This window comes from Perca fluviatilis, chromosome 15, assembly GCF_010015445.1.
Source record: "Perca fluviatilis chromosome 15, GENO_Pfluv_1.0, whole genome shotgun sequence".
NCBI lineage: Eukaryota > Metazoa > Chordata > Actinopteri > Perciformes > Percidae > Perca > Perca fluviatilis.
Window position 1 is genome coordinate 21,354,059 of NC_053126.1, and position 12,947 is coordinate 21,367,005.

General features: G+C 40.9%; 1 protein-coding gene across 1 annotated transcript in view; it reads right to left on the reverse strand.

Moving 5' to 3' along the window:
- Positions 1-12,947, reverse strand: part of LOC120575154 (speckle type BTB/POZ protein) — a 59,339-nt gene that overhangs the window by 20,650 nt on the left and 25,742 nt on the right.

The following is a 12,947-nucleotide window of genomic DNA, read 5'->3' on the forward strand; positions in this document are numbered from 1 at the left end:
GAAAATGTGATGATAACACTGGCTGCTGAGGCTCATGGATACTGTAGTAATTCCAGTACATGTATTTTATACCAAACCGACTGGAAAAAAAATAACTACTCTTCATGGTGAAATACAGATTACATTTTTGATGGCCTTAACGTAATCCAATGGTACTTTTAAATCATCCTACTGTGTTTCAGTGTTGAGGAAAATGAAGGTGAGAATTTAAAGAAAGGTATAACCAATACTACCTATGTTGCTGATTAGGTAGGTTTGTACAGGAACATATGACTGTAGCCACAAACATTAATCATAACTGTTCATTCATAATTTGTCACAATGTCAATCTGTCAAAAGTGTAATAAAGCCTAAAATATTGCTGTTACTTGGCTTGTTACTTTGTTACTTTGATTCTTCTATGTTCGTTCCCATGTTTACACTATTACGTTTAAAACAACATGAAACATCTCAGTTCTAATAAGGAGCAGCCTTTTTTAATCATGACAGTGTCAATGTAAAGATGTAATACTCAAAAAAGAAACTTTTTATATAAACTTCACAAACATTTATATAATGTTTTCAATAAATTTAAAGTGTTTTTCTTATGTTTTGCCCACGCATACAAACTATGTTATTCAGGGGATTAATACAAAATTAAATCTAAAGATGTTTTTACATTATCCAGTACGATTCCACAATGGATTTAATTGAACTATGAATCTGTTTAATTGGTTATTACATTCTGCACAATTATCCCTGTCTGATCAGAGATAACACCAGATAAGCCAAAATAAACACGAAGATAATCTTTGTCGGTTTTCATTGCTGACAGCTCCTGAACACATTCAGTATACTGTTTTCAAGAAAAAGGCTGAAAATCCCCACAAAGTGACCTTGCTGTTAATTCTTCAGGGAGGCTGACATCCAAAACCCCACAAAAAACATCTCTCCTCGTCCATCCATCTGCCCGCCTATGCGTCCAACAGCACATCCATCCACCTATTCAACTAGCACAAAAAGAGTCCTAGAAAAGGAGGAGAAGCACATACAATAGACAAGTGCGTGGCAAGCAGGAAATTGAATGTCAAGGAGCCTTGTTTGCTCCTGATCGAGGTTTGAGAGTAAGCCTGAAGGGGGCAGAAAGACAGAGAGAAAGAGAGACAGAAGGAAAGATAATAAAACAGAAGAAGAATGTGAGAAAAAGGAAAAGAGAGCAAAAGATATAGGGATAATACAAAGGCAGCAAGAATACAGATGCAGAGATAACTAGAAGAGAATAGAGAGGCCATCATACATAAAAGGTGATGAGGGGTGGGGTGCGGGGGGGCTATTGGTGGGATCTACAGTTGCAGATAGCCTCTCAAAAGCAGCAGCTCATTTCTGGCAAAGAAATGACAGGGACACAGTGAGAAGAAAATGTGACTTTATTGAAGAGAAGAGCATTCACTATGTGCGTGTGTGTCTGTGTGTGTGTGTGTGTGTGTGTGTGTGTGTGTGTGTGTGTGTGTGTGTGTGTGTGTGTGTGTGTGTCAGTCTGGTTTCCACAGCTGGCTCTATTAATCACACTCCAGGGGGATGCAGGTCTGACTGACTGACGTGCATCCATCTACACACACTCACACAGGAATGCTCACGCACACATATACATTCACATGAGGAAGAGACAGTCCCACGTACGGACACTGGTATTCATAAAACACTGATTAGCAGTACAGAAGGCCTGGTAGAAAGGGAGCTGCTGTGTGTTGGAGAGGAGAGGGGGAAAAACAACAAAATACAGACGAGAGAGACAGACAGACGGAAAAAGAGACAGAGGGCAGAGGACAGAAGGTCAGTCATCTCAAGTTGGAATGAAAAATGGCTTTAGGAGAGGAGGAGGAGGTGAGTCCAGCGCTGTGTCCTGAGTACAAACAGAAAAAAATAAAAAAAAGTGCTGAAAAGCGAATTGGAAGGGAAGCCAGCGAGCCTGGTCAATGCCTTTCAGTATAAATAGCCCAATTAGCATGGCGGAACAGTCGCTGGGCTCTCAGACGTCTAATTACTGGCTAACTTGACCAATTATTCCACTGTTTAACCAGGCAGAAACTAAATCACAGCACCTGGTTATTTAGACACACTGGCTGCCCTGACAGTCTTCACGCCATTAGCTGTCATCTTCAGTCATTGTCAACCTCCTCCTCTCTCTCCCCCAAACACTCCTTTTCATACTGGAAGAGTGGACAGGGATGTAAGCCATTTTAGCTACATTTGTAATCACAGAATAGACTCATCTATAATGTTAGTTTATTCTATGAATTTAAACTAATGGCTCATACAAAACTGTGTATTTTGTATTAGGGCAAATTCTGACCTGATGGTTTTGGGAGTTACCAAAGTCATTAGGAATCATCCAGTGGGGGCTATAAATATCCTTGACAAATGTCATGGTATCCAGCCAGCAGTGGTGAAAATATCTTAGTTCCAGCAAAGTGTTGGACTGACCAACCAACTGTCTTTTATTTATAACCCAGTGGTGTTAATTAGGATGATGACAGAAATACATTCTGTGTACAACCTTACGTAAAAAAAACAAAAAAAAAACAGTAATGAAGAATCATTGCCACTATATCACCACAATCATCATTTGTTTTGGTAATTAAGTTCCCAGGATAAGTACTTACTGAAGCGCTCGCCTCCCAGTTTGTTTCTCAGACATCAAGATGGATCTGTCGTAAGCTCCCTCTCAACCCTCCAGGCAACGCAGATTTAATATTGAGTTTTGGTATCCAGATGATTTATTCATAATGCATCAATCTTTTTCTGCCTGTTTATGTGTTTGTTTATGGATTTACAGTGTTTTGCCATGCGTGAAATAGTTTGAAAAAAAAAAAAAAAATCTAATCAAATGATATTCATTAAGTCATGGAACACTTGTTCTTTTACCTCCCAAGTTTCATTTTTCTCTGTTCAGTCCTGTGCATTCACACACACAGGCAGAGATACGTAGACAACCCCCCCAAATTGGCCATTACTAACATATATTCCAAAGCTAGTATGTAGATAAAGTTGCAACCCTAGAATGCTTTTAAGTTGCTTAAATTTGACCACCATATGTTGACAGTCAATACAGTGTGCGGTAAGGGGCTTTTGAAGAAACGGACATACAGTATATTGACTGCATACTGTAGTCTATTTTACATTGAGTTAGTAGAGATATGCAATATCCCCCCCCCCCCACACACACACACACAACACATACACATTTTAAAAAGAAAATCTAAAAATCTAAGTGATTTGTGTGTGTGTGTGTGTGTGTGTGTGTGTGTGTGTGTGTGTGTGTGTGTGTGTGTGTGTGTGTGTGTGTGGGGGGGTGCTTCTGTTAAATTAGCAATAGACATTTGCATGAATATTATTTAAATTTAGCATATTGCATATATCTACTAACTCATTACATGATAATAAGCACCTGTTTGATTGGGGAAATAATGGAGAGCTGCTGCTGCTGCTGACAGGCAATGCACAATGTCTAATGATTTTACCACAATCTACGTAGAAGTTATATGTGTTTTGGTGACAGATGACCGATCTTTCCACAGACTTGTGTGTAATTTAATTAAAAGAATTCTACAGAATAAACAAACACAAACTGACAGAATGAGGTGGAAAAACTGCCCAATTCTGCTGGCAGAGGAAGAGTCTGACAGTAAGTTTCGGAAATAGCAGTCAGGTTGGCAAACAGCTATTACCAGACTGCCAGAATGGCAGCCGCATTTTAATAGTTTATAATTAGAGTGATAACGCTCCCGTGTAATTACACCCCATATTTCAATCATGAAAACTGATACCAAGATTAGCTCAACATATTTAATTCCATTGTGCGTCTGCTGCAGTCCACTGTGACTATTTGTTTTATTTTTACATTCACCCTCTTCCATTTATTGCTACCTGTCTTTGATTCAGTTTTGTCTGTCTCTGTATAGGGTCTTATTGACATGTTATCACTGGATTTTTTTACTCCACACGTTACTTTTATTTCCAGCAGAGTAAATCAATGCCACAACAGCACTCTCATTTGCCTAGGTAAAGCTTCTACACTCTAGAGAGTTGGATACACATTAAACATGTTTTCTGTCTTTTGCAGCATTAACTGTATTACACCTGCAATGTTTCAAATCAAACACCATATTAGTCTGCATCAGGTTGCTGCTTGGGAGGAACAAAACAAATGTGTTCGACAAAATGATTACATTTCCCTTAAAGCGTAACTCTCGCCAAAATGCAACCTAGGGTCTTTTTGTGAATGTACCGGAGTCAAACTTTCGTTTAAAAGCATATTTAGGACGGAAGCGCCACTTTTAAGATTTGCCGTATTTTCATTTTTCGGTCAAATGGCCTTTTGAATGGGAGTGATAGGGGCACTTTTATGCTAGCCTCAAAATAGCTATTTTTAAAACACTAAGAATGCTCGACACAACATGAAACTATGCTCCAAGTATCACCAGGGGCTCTACACCTTAACGAAAGCATTGACAACATTGTTTGTGTACCCAGAGTTTACTAAAAAGAAAGGTTTCAAACAACTCACCGTAGCTCTTGTTGTTTCCGGGCGCAGCCATTTTATCAGTCAAAAACAAATCGATTTCCGAATGCAACGTAACAGGGAGGAGAGTAAAGACGGAAAGCTCCTAAAGCTTAGTTCCATGTAAAAGCAAGGATAAGTCATTGTTTTGTCGTTATTGAAAAACAATATTGACTTTGTAGTTGAAAAAGGAGCCTCATATGGAGTCTGGTCATTCGCATTCGGATATTGACTCGTTTTGACTGCCAAGGTGGTAGTGGCTGGAAACAACAACAGCTACGGTGAGTTGCTCAAAAACTTTTTTAGTAAACTCTGTGTACACAAAGAATGTTGTCAATGCTTTCGTTAAGGTGTAGAGCTCCTGGTGATACTTGAAGCAAAGTTTCATGTTGTGTCGAGCCTTCTTAGTATTTCGAAAATAGCTATTTTGAGACTAGCATGAGAGTGCCCCTATCACTCCCATTCAAAAGGCCATTTGACCCAAAAACGAGAATACGGTGAATCTTAAAAGTGGCGATTCGGTCCTAAATATGCTTTTAAACTAAAGTTTGACTCATGTACATTCACAAAAATAACCTAGAATGCATTTTGGCGAGAGTTACGTTTTAACAGAAGGGGAACTTGCAACTTAACTTGAATCAAATGTTCAAGGGAGATACTGCACAGCACATATTTTATCTCACACTGAATATCTTAAAGTGCCCATATTATGAAAAGAACACTTTTTCTGGTATTTGGGGTGTTCTTTTGTGTCTCTGGTGCTTCCACACACATACAAACTTTGAAAAAAATCCATCCATGCTGTTTTGAGTGAGATACGGTTTCTGAATGTGTCCTGCCTTCAGTCTCCCGGTGAGCTGTTCAAAATCGGCTCAGACTGTGACGTCACAGTCCGAAATGAGCTGGCTAACCGCAACCGTTAGCCTCGCAGAAGCGCGTGTTAGCATTAGCATGCTAACGCTAATGCTAACACTAGCATGGTACCTCGTTCTCAATAGCAAAGCACTGCTACAACACACACAAGTTCACCATAATCTACAAAAGAACTACTTACATGTGCGCCCTCATTTAGAAGTCTCCCAGCTAATCCTGCCTTGTAACTGACCAAAGTTGGAGAAACAGCCTGTCTTTTACTTCTATGGAGCTAGCTAGCTGACATGATCTACATCTGAACTACTGAGCATGTGCGAGTGCAATCAAAGATAGTACAGAAGAAGAAGATGAAAAGAGGTCTCACTCTGTAGCTAAAACAGAAACCAGGTGAAAAGAGGATCTGCAGGAGTGAGAGAGAGCTGTGCAGTACAACAAAAATATGGTGTTTTTTGAAAATTAAACCATGTAAACCTATTCTGGTACAACCTTAAAATACAATTATGAACCTGAAAATGAGTATAATATGGGCGCTTTAACAAGGTGGGTATGTATGAGCTGACAAATGAGACAAAGGATAAAGTGACTAGTAACGCCAGTATTTTCCTGAAACACAACATATAAATATACACTCAACATACACAGAAACACTACAAAGGCTTGATATATCTGTGATAATTTAAAGTTGTCCTTTGAACCCTCCGAGCCCAAAGCTCATCATCACCAGCTTTTTATAACGCATGACTGGCCTTCCACTCTCCAGCCAGCCAGAGTAAACAGGCTCCATGTCACAGACTCACTCTGCAGCTCTCTTTCTCTCTCCCTTCCCTTTTCATCCTCCCCGCCTACTTTTACATGTTGCTGCTCACCAAAATAAAAAACACTCAGAGCAATGACAGGATATTTTAGTCAGGATTCAGAGTTAGCCGCCCTCTGGCAGCTGCAAAAGGTGACTGGCTTGATTAAAACTTAGAATAATAGCAGAATCTGATTTTTTCCTGACACCATTAAACAAACATAGCCCCAAATCCCAACGCTAAAGTCAAAAATAAACACTCCACTTGCTCTCCTCAGAAGACAATAGCTAGAATGTTTTTTAATTACAGGCTATTCATTTCATTCAAGCTGGTTATAATTGTGTTTCAAGGACCTTATTCAACCTATAACAAGCTTCTACAGTCGTTGTCTAGAGCCACTGTTTGGTGGGTCTTTTCTTTGGGGCACAATATGTGATGTGCTTTGTATTTCTGGGTTTGTTTTTGAGAAAGCAGAAGAAAAACTGGGCAGATAGCCTGAACAGCGACAGACACCACACTGGAGGAGAAAGAAAGAAAAAAGAAAGAGTGCCACACCACAGAAAATAACAAAAACCACATTACACTCATAACAAATCAAAGAATAAAGACTGCCAAGGTACGCAGAAGGAGCTGCCACAGTGAGTGGTTGGAAGAAGAGTTGCAGGCGACAGCAAGGTAACCAACTTTACGTTTTTTTGGCCGCACAGTGAACAGATACACCACTTACTTTTCTTCTGGAAGCAAAGTAGACCTAAAGTATTAAACTTGCTGTTACCATTTGTGTTTTAGAGCGCGGCCATTTCAGTTGGCTGCTTGCAGGGACCCAGCTGTGTCCATTTCAATAGCTCAGTCCACAGACAGGCGGGCCGGCCTGCCATTGACACAGAGGTATTTAGGTAATTCTGCACAGACAGAGGCATATGTCATGCATGGTTTGAAGTCAAGCTGCTGAACGAGCACCGTGGCCGGCGCCCCTATTCACAGCCGAGGGTGTTGTGCCTGGTTAACCTTGTTTTTACACACACACACACACACACACACACACACACACACACACACACACACACACACACACACACACACACACACACACACACACACACACACACACACACACACACACACACACACACACACACACACACACACACACACAGTATCACCACTGGCAGTGGGCATGAGCCTCTGCATGCCGTCTGTTAGCACCAGCCATTTGGGTCTCTTTTTAAGTAGTTTTGTTTTCTCTGCTGGAAGATCACAGATACTAAAGTAATAGCTTTGAGACTCCGAGGCCCCGATCTAAAGTGCTTCAAGGAAATGTTTGGACAAAGAACAACAAATAAATAAGCAGTCTAAAAAATGCCTGTTTGTTCAATTTCTGCCGTCTTTACTCTGGGAGAAGCAAAGGCCTTTTGATGGGATATAAAAGACCTGTTGATGTGGTGCAAATAGTGTAGCAAAGGCACTACCAATTAAAGGATCCATTGTGGCTCACAAATGGGTGCCAACAAGCTATCCCAGTAAAACTCACATTGCAAGAAAAGGATCAAGCTTGTAGTCTGTTTGCTCATTCTCTTCATATGTCTTGGCATCTCAATCAGCATTTGTATTTCCATCTCCTTGATTAGGTCCCCAATCCCCTTTTTAAATGATCCAAACCATCCTACCCTTTTCACTTTTGCTCCCTTTTGTGTTTAGGCAAAAACAGAACTTTCTAAATTTCCCAGGAATGAAAGATTGTTTTTTGTCTTCCCCTTTTTACACAAACCCAAATCTCTATGTGCATTATTTCTCCCTCACTCCAGTGACTGTGTGTGTGTGTTGATGTGTGTGTGTGTGTGTGTTGATGTGTGTGTGTGTGTGTGTGTGTGTGTTTGCTCAGTGTAGAGGGAGGGAGCAGCTGGAGCATCTGCAGTCGTCTCTGACAGCAGCATGGCATATGGCAGAGCCCTGTGAAGGATGGGTGCTGTCACCCGGCAAAGTGCTTACCCACCGACAGGAGAGGCAAGCCGCACTAACACCATGAGGACGAGGAGGAAACAGCTGAACATCAGCACCCCACTCATTTATTCTCTCACCGCCACCTCGCCCCAGGAGGGAGGCACTGGAGAAGCCTTAAAGAAAAGACCATCGACCAGCTAGCGGTGGCCAAGACGGCGGTTGAAAATGCAATTAAGTAAATCGCATCAAAGCTCAGCTATTTGCAGAAGATTAACCATTCACGAGGAAAACTTTGTCTTCCAGTTTACACATGCTGGCGCTGATCCTCACATATGCATTCATCACCCTTCTGTGTGTCACAGAGGGGAGCATAAGCCTGGTTACCATACGCTACATTAATAGGCATTTTGCCTCTTATTTTGCCTCACATGTTAAAATTACCACTGTGAACGAATAAGGAGGTACTTTTCCTCCCGAAAGTAAATTTCCAGCTTCGGTGTTAAAGACACAGTGAAATGAAAAATACATTTCTGCAAGCTCTAAACCTGTGTCCCTGCGTCATCTCTTGGTATATGCTAAATATATGTCATTTTTTACAATATTTTTGCATCAAAATCCATCTTTTTTTCCTCATGCTGTAAATCGTTACTATATTTTTGATGACTGGATTTCAGCTGCAAAAGACTGTTTACATTTCCAAAGAATGTAGTTTAGGTCTGTTTTACTCATTCCTCCTGATCTCACAACAGCTCCATATCACGTACTACGTGCTCAGCCACGCCCACTTTTGAGTGATGTCATCACATGTGAAGGATCTGACTTAAATCTGTATAGTGACCTAAATCCCTCCCACATATTCTGTTTCAGTCAGAAATACGTCACCAGATTATTTTCTAAGAAAATGTAATTTTTCAATAGATTTTTCCAGCCGCAACGTGTGTGTATTCACCTTCTGATTTACTAAGACAGCAGCTCATTACACAGTCAGCTCCTGGACTGAACTTGGAAGTGAACCTCCAAGATGACCTGTGCTAAGGAGAGCTCATGAGCGCAGTTCATAGGTGGGATTTCTATGAGATCACTGAGCTCTGAAAACAAATGATAACACATCAATAACAGTATTTATTCTGGTCAACTACACCAGAGGAAAAACTGTTGCTATTATTAGTTCTCGTAAAATGATATTATGATCTTATGCATATGTATAAGATGTACAAGATAAGATTTGGCATATGTATAGAGAGAGAGACAGACGGAGCAGGTGAAGGTGGAGATAGTGTTGATATGGATGTTAATACAGTTAAAGTACAAATACCACACTGTCAAAATCCTCTGTTACAAGTAAAAGTCCTGTATTGAAAATGTTAGTAAAAGTATGTAAGTATCATCAGGACAAATGTACTTAAAGTACTAAAAATAAAAGTACTCAATGCAGAAACATTTTAGGAAGTGGAAACTATCAACAACAGTTCTGTCAACCAACTAAGTGTTAAATCGGCTAAATTAAAATCTTAATTTGTAAAGTAATTAGTAACTAAATCTGTCAGATGAGTGTAGTGGAGTAAAAAGTACAATATTTCTCTCTGAAATGTAGTGGAGTAGAAGTAGAAAGTGGCATGAAAGAAAAGACAGTAAAGTAGTATAGTAGTAGTAATAGTAAAGTACAAGTACCTCAACATTTGTACTTAAGTACAGTACTTGAGTAAATGTACTTAGTTGCATTCCATCACAGTAATCAGATTTTGTGTCCATTAATGAAAGTCTAATTGCTTCCTTGTAGTTTCTAATAATCACTTTTTAGTTATTTACGAGCTTTTATTTAATGCACGTTTCTTTTCCCACTACAATCCTTCCTTGTGGGTCTTATAAATCCCATCAGTAGCATGTTCACGCCTCCCTTTCAAGGCAGAAACATTTCAGTAATAAATAGCGTGACCTCAGCAAATCCCACAGAATACATAATCATCTTCTGTTAACATGTACCTCTTATGATTTGTGTGATCCTCCCTTAAATGCATATGCAATGAGTAGAGAGGCCTACCTTACAGACACTTGCACAAATGACATGCAGACTGCGACACCAGCCTGGACAGCATGTGTTTAGGGCTGAATGCATCACATTTAAAAGCTTTTGTAAATCTGTCCCTCTGTCTTTCCCTTTGTCGCACTTCACAGCGATGTTTACAAAAGCTGATAAAGTAATCACCTACCCTCTCTCACTTAATTTATGTGTAAATCAGACAAATACACAGATACATCGTTCTCAAGTTTGCAACTTGAATGAAAGGACAGTAAATCCAATTTATAATATAAAAGGCTAAAATAAGTCCATACTGGCAACACATATATTAAAAAAACAACAAAGCACATCTAGGATCTGACAGCAATGTGACCCAAAACAGGTGATAGTGATGCACAGGTGGGCAATCCATGTCCACAAAAAATATCATTGGATAAAGCAGTATGTAACAGTATGTTGTGTATGGGTGGTGGACAGCCGACTGTGGAGGACGAAGACCGTCTCCTCTGTGAAATAAACCAAATGTGTCCGGCAGCATGTAACTCTCCAAGTCTTACTTCTGGCTGACTAAAGGTGGACCGGTGTTCCTACACTTTCCAGCAGCCAATTTAACATGACTGACAGATAAGTTTCACCATAAACTTCTCCCTTCCAAAACAACCCCTTCTTTTCCCTTAAGTCAGTCAAAACAGACTTCCACAGTATTAATCCTTACAGTGTCAGTCAACACGACTCTGCCTGCAGTCAAATCACGACAGCCCAAAGTTGTCGAAATTGTCCGGGAGCCATTGGAAACCACAAGTGTGTGAAAGACTCTCAGAGCATCTGTATTATCTATAGCAGGAACAGCTAGATAGCAATGGCCTGACCGTAGAGCAAAAGGTTACCTGCCACGCTGACAGGGAGAGAGAGGGAGAGGTAAAGAGAAAGAGGATTTAACCTCTTTTACCTCGGCGTATCATTAGAGGAGTAGGAAAAAACATCTTGTCTCATCCACATGAAAACATTCTCTCAGAAACTAAATCCAAACCATCCTTTATCATCTTTTATTTTTCCTCTGTGTCTGTTCTTCACCCCCGTTGGCTCGGTGCCCACTTTTCCTAAGAAGTCCTTTCCTTCAATCTCTTCTCCCTGTGCCTCCTTCCCCTCCTCCTTTATCTCTGGCTGTCCCTCGTGCTCTCTTTTGACAGCCAACGCAGCACCTTTAATGGGAGCTATCTCCTCATTAAATACCTGCAGGTGTCTGCATCGTTTTGGCAGGGATGGAGAGACACAGAGAGATGGAGACAAAGAGGGAGACAGAAAGTGAGAGAACAGCGGCTAGTGTTGTTCAGGCCCTCTCCAACATGACATATAGTCAGATTCCCCGTGCTGAATTTGAATTTCTAATGTCTCCGGAGACAAATGAACCGTGCACAGGGACCAAGGGTCAGAAGGAGAGGTTGTACCAATATTCACCTCCAACAGTGATCTGGCCTCTCCTTAAAGCCTTTTTGCCTTTTTGACACTCTACTACAGCGAATAACAGAGGAAGAAATGGTGATGAAGGATGAAGGAGGGCAAAGAGGGAGGAAGGGAAAGTACGGAGTCTGAGCAGAGTGGGGAGACGAGGGACACAAGGGATAGGTGAAGGTAGAGTGTGTGTGTGTGTGTGTGTGTGGGGTAAGAAACTGTGATGGGAAAAGAGGAGGATGAGATTGTGTTTGAATGAGAGATAAGATGGAGAGGAAAAAGAGAAAGTGGAGGGGATGAGAGAGGGAGAGAGCTGGGCTCTGGGGCGATGGGGCTCTCTCAGATGCAGGACGAGACCATCTGGACGAAAAGCGGAGCCAGGTCTCTGACGTTAAACACTGGGCTTTACTTTCACATGGAAAAGGCCAGGAAGAGACTCAAACACCCATTCTGCATTTCCTTACCACCATCGACCTAAAACCCAAATCCGCCAAACCTCCTGCCCACGTGGTGGTGGAACACACTAGACCTTACTATTGGCAAGCTCATCGTTTACTGCACACATCATCCCACTTACAGACTGCCATTTTATCTATAACACACACACACACACACACACACACACACATTTAGAATTGATTTTAAAATACTGCTGCTTGTCTATATTTTAAGTCCGTCTTGCTGAACTCTGCAGACCTCTCAGGTCATCTGGGACTGTTTTGCTGAATGTTTTCTGAGTTTTAAAAATGGTAAAGCTTAAGTGATTATGCAACAATCGGTTGGAGAAAACTTCCATAGTACCTAAGACTACTTTCAAATAAAAAAAATAAAAAAAAATAAAAATAAAAAAAATACAGAAAATGTTCTCTGCCTTTCTTTATTTATCTGCTTTCTCATTCTCATTTAATCTTTTTCTCTTGTACACAGTTTTGATATTAACCACACTGATTTTTCATTGTGTATAAAATGTGTTCTATAAATCAGGTTTGCCTTGCCTTGCTTTGTTCATCAGCAGAGCTGGCTACCACATAGTACAACAGACATCTACGGGGGAGGAAGTGGCCACAGAGGACTTGAACCAGCAACCCCACCTCCTCCCCTTCAGGAGAGTGGATGCATTCAGTGAGAGAGGTAACTAATCCCTCTCTCTTCCAGCTCATTCTCTCCAGCAAACAGTCTCATCCTCAGAATTACGTCCCAACGAGACACGCCTTCACAAACGCACACAATATATGCATAAGATACCACACAAACACACAACTCTTCCCTTCATCCCCACATGGCTCTGGAGAAGCAGCACTGCCCCTCCTACCCCTCTGTCAATAAG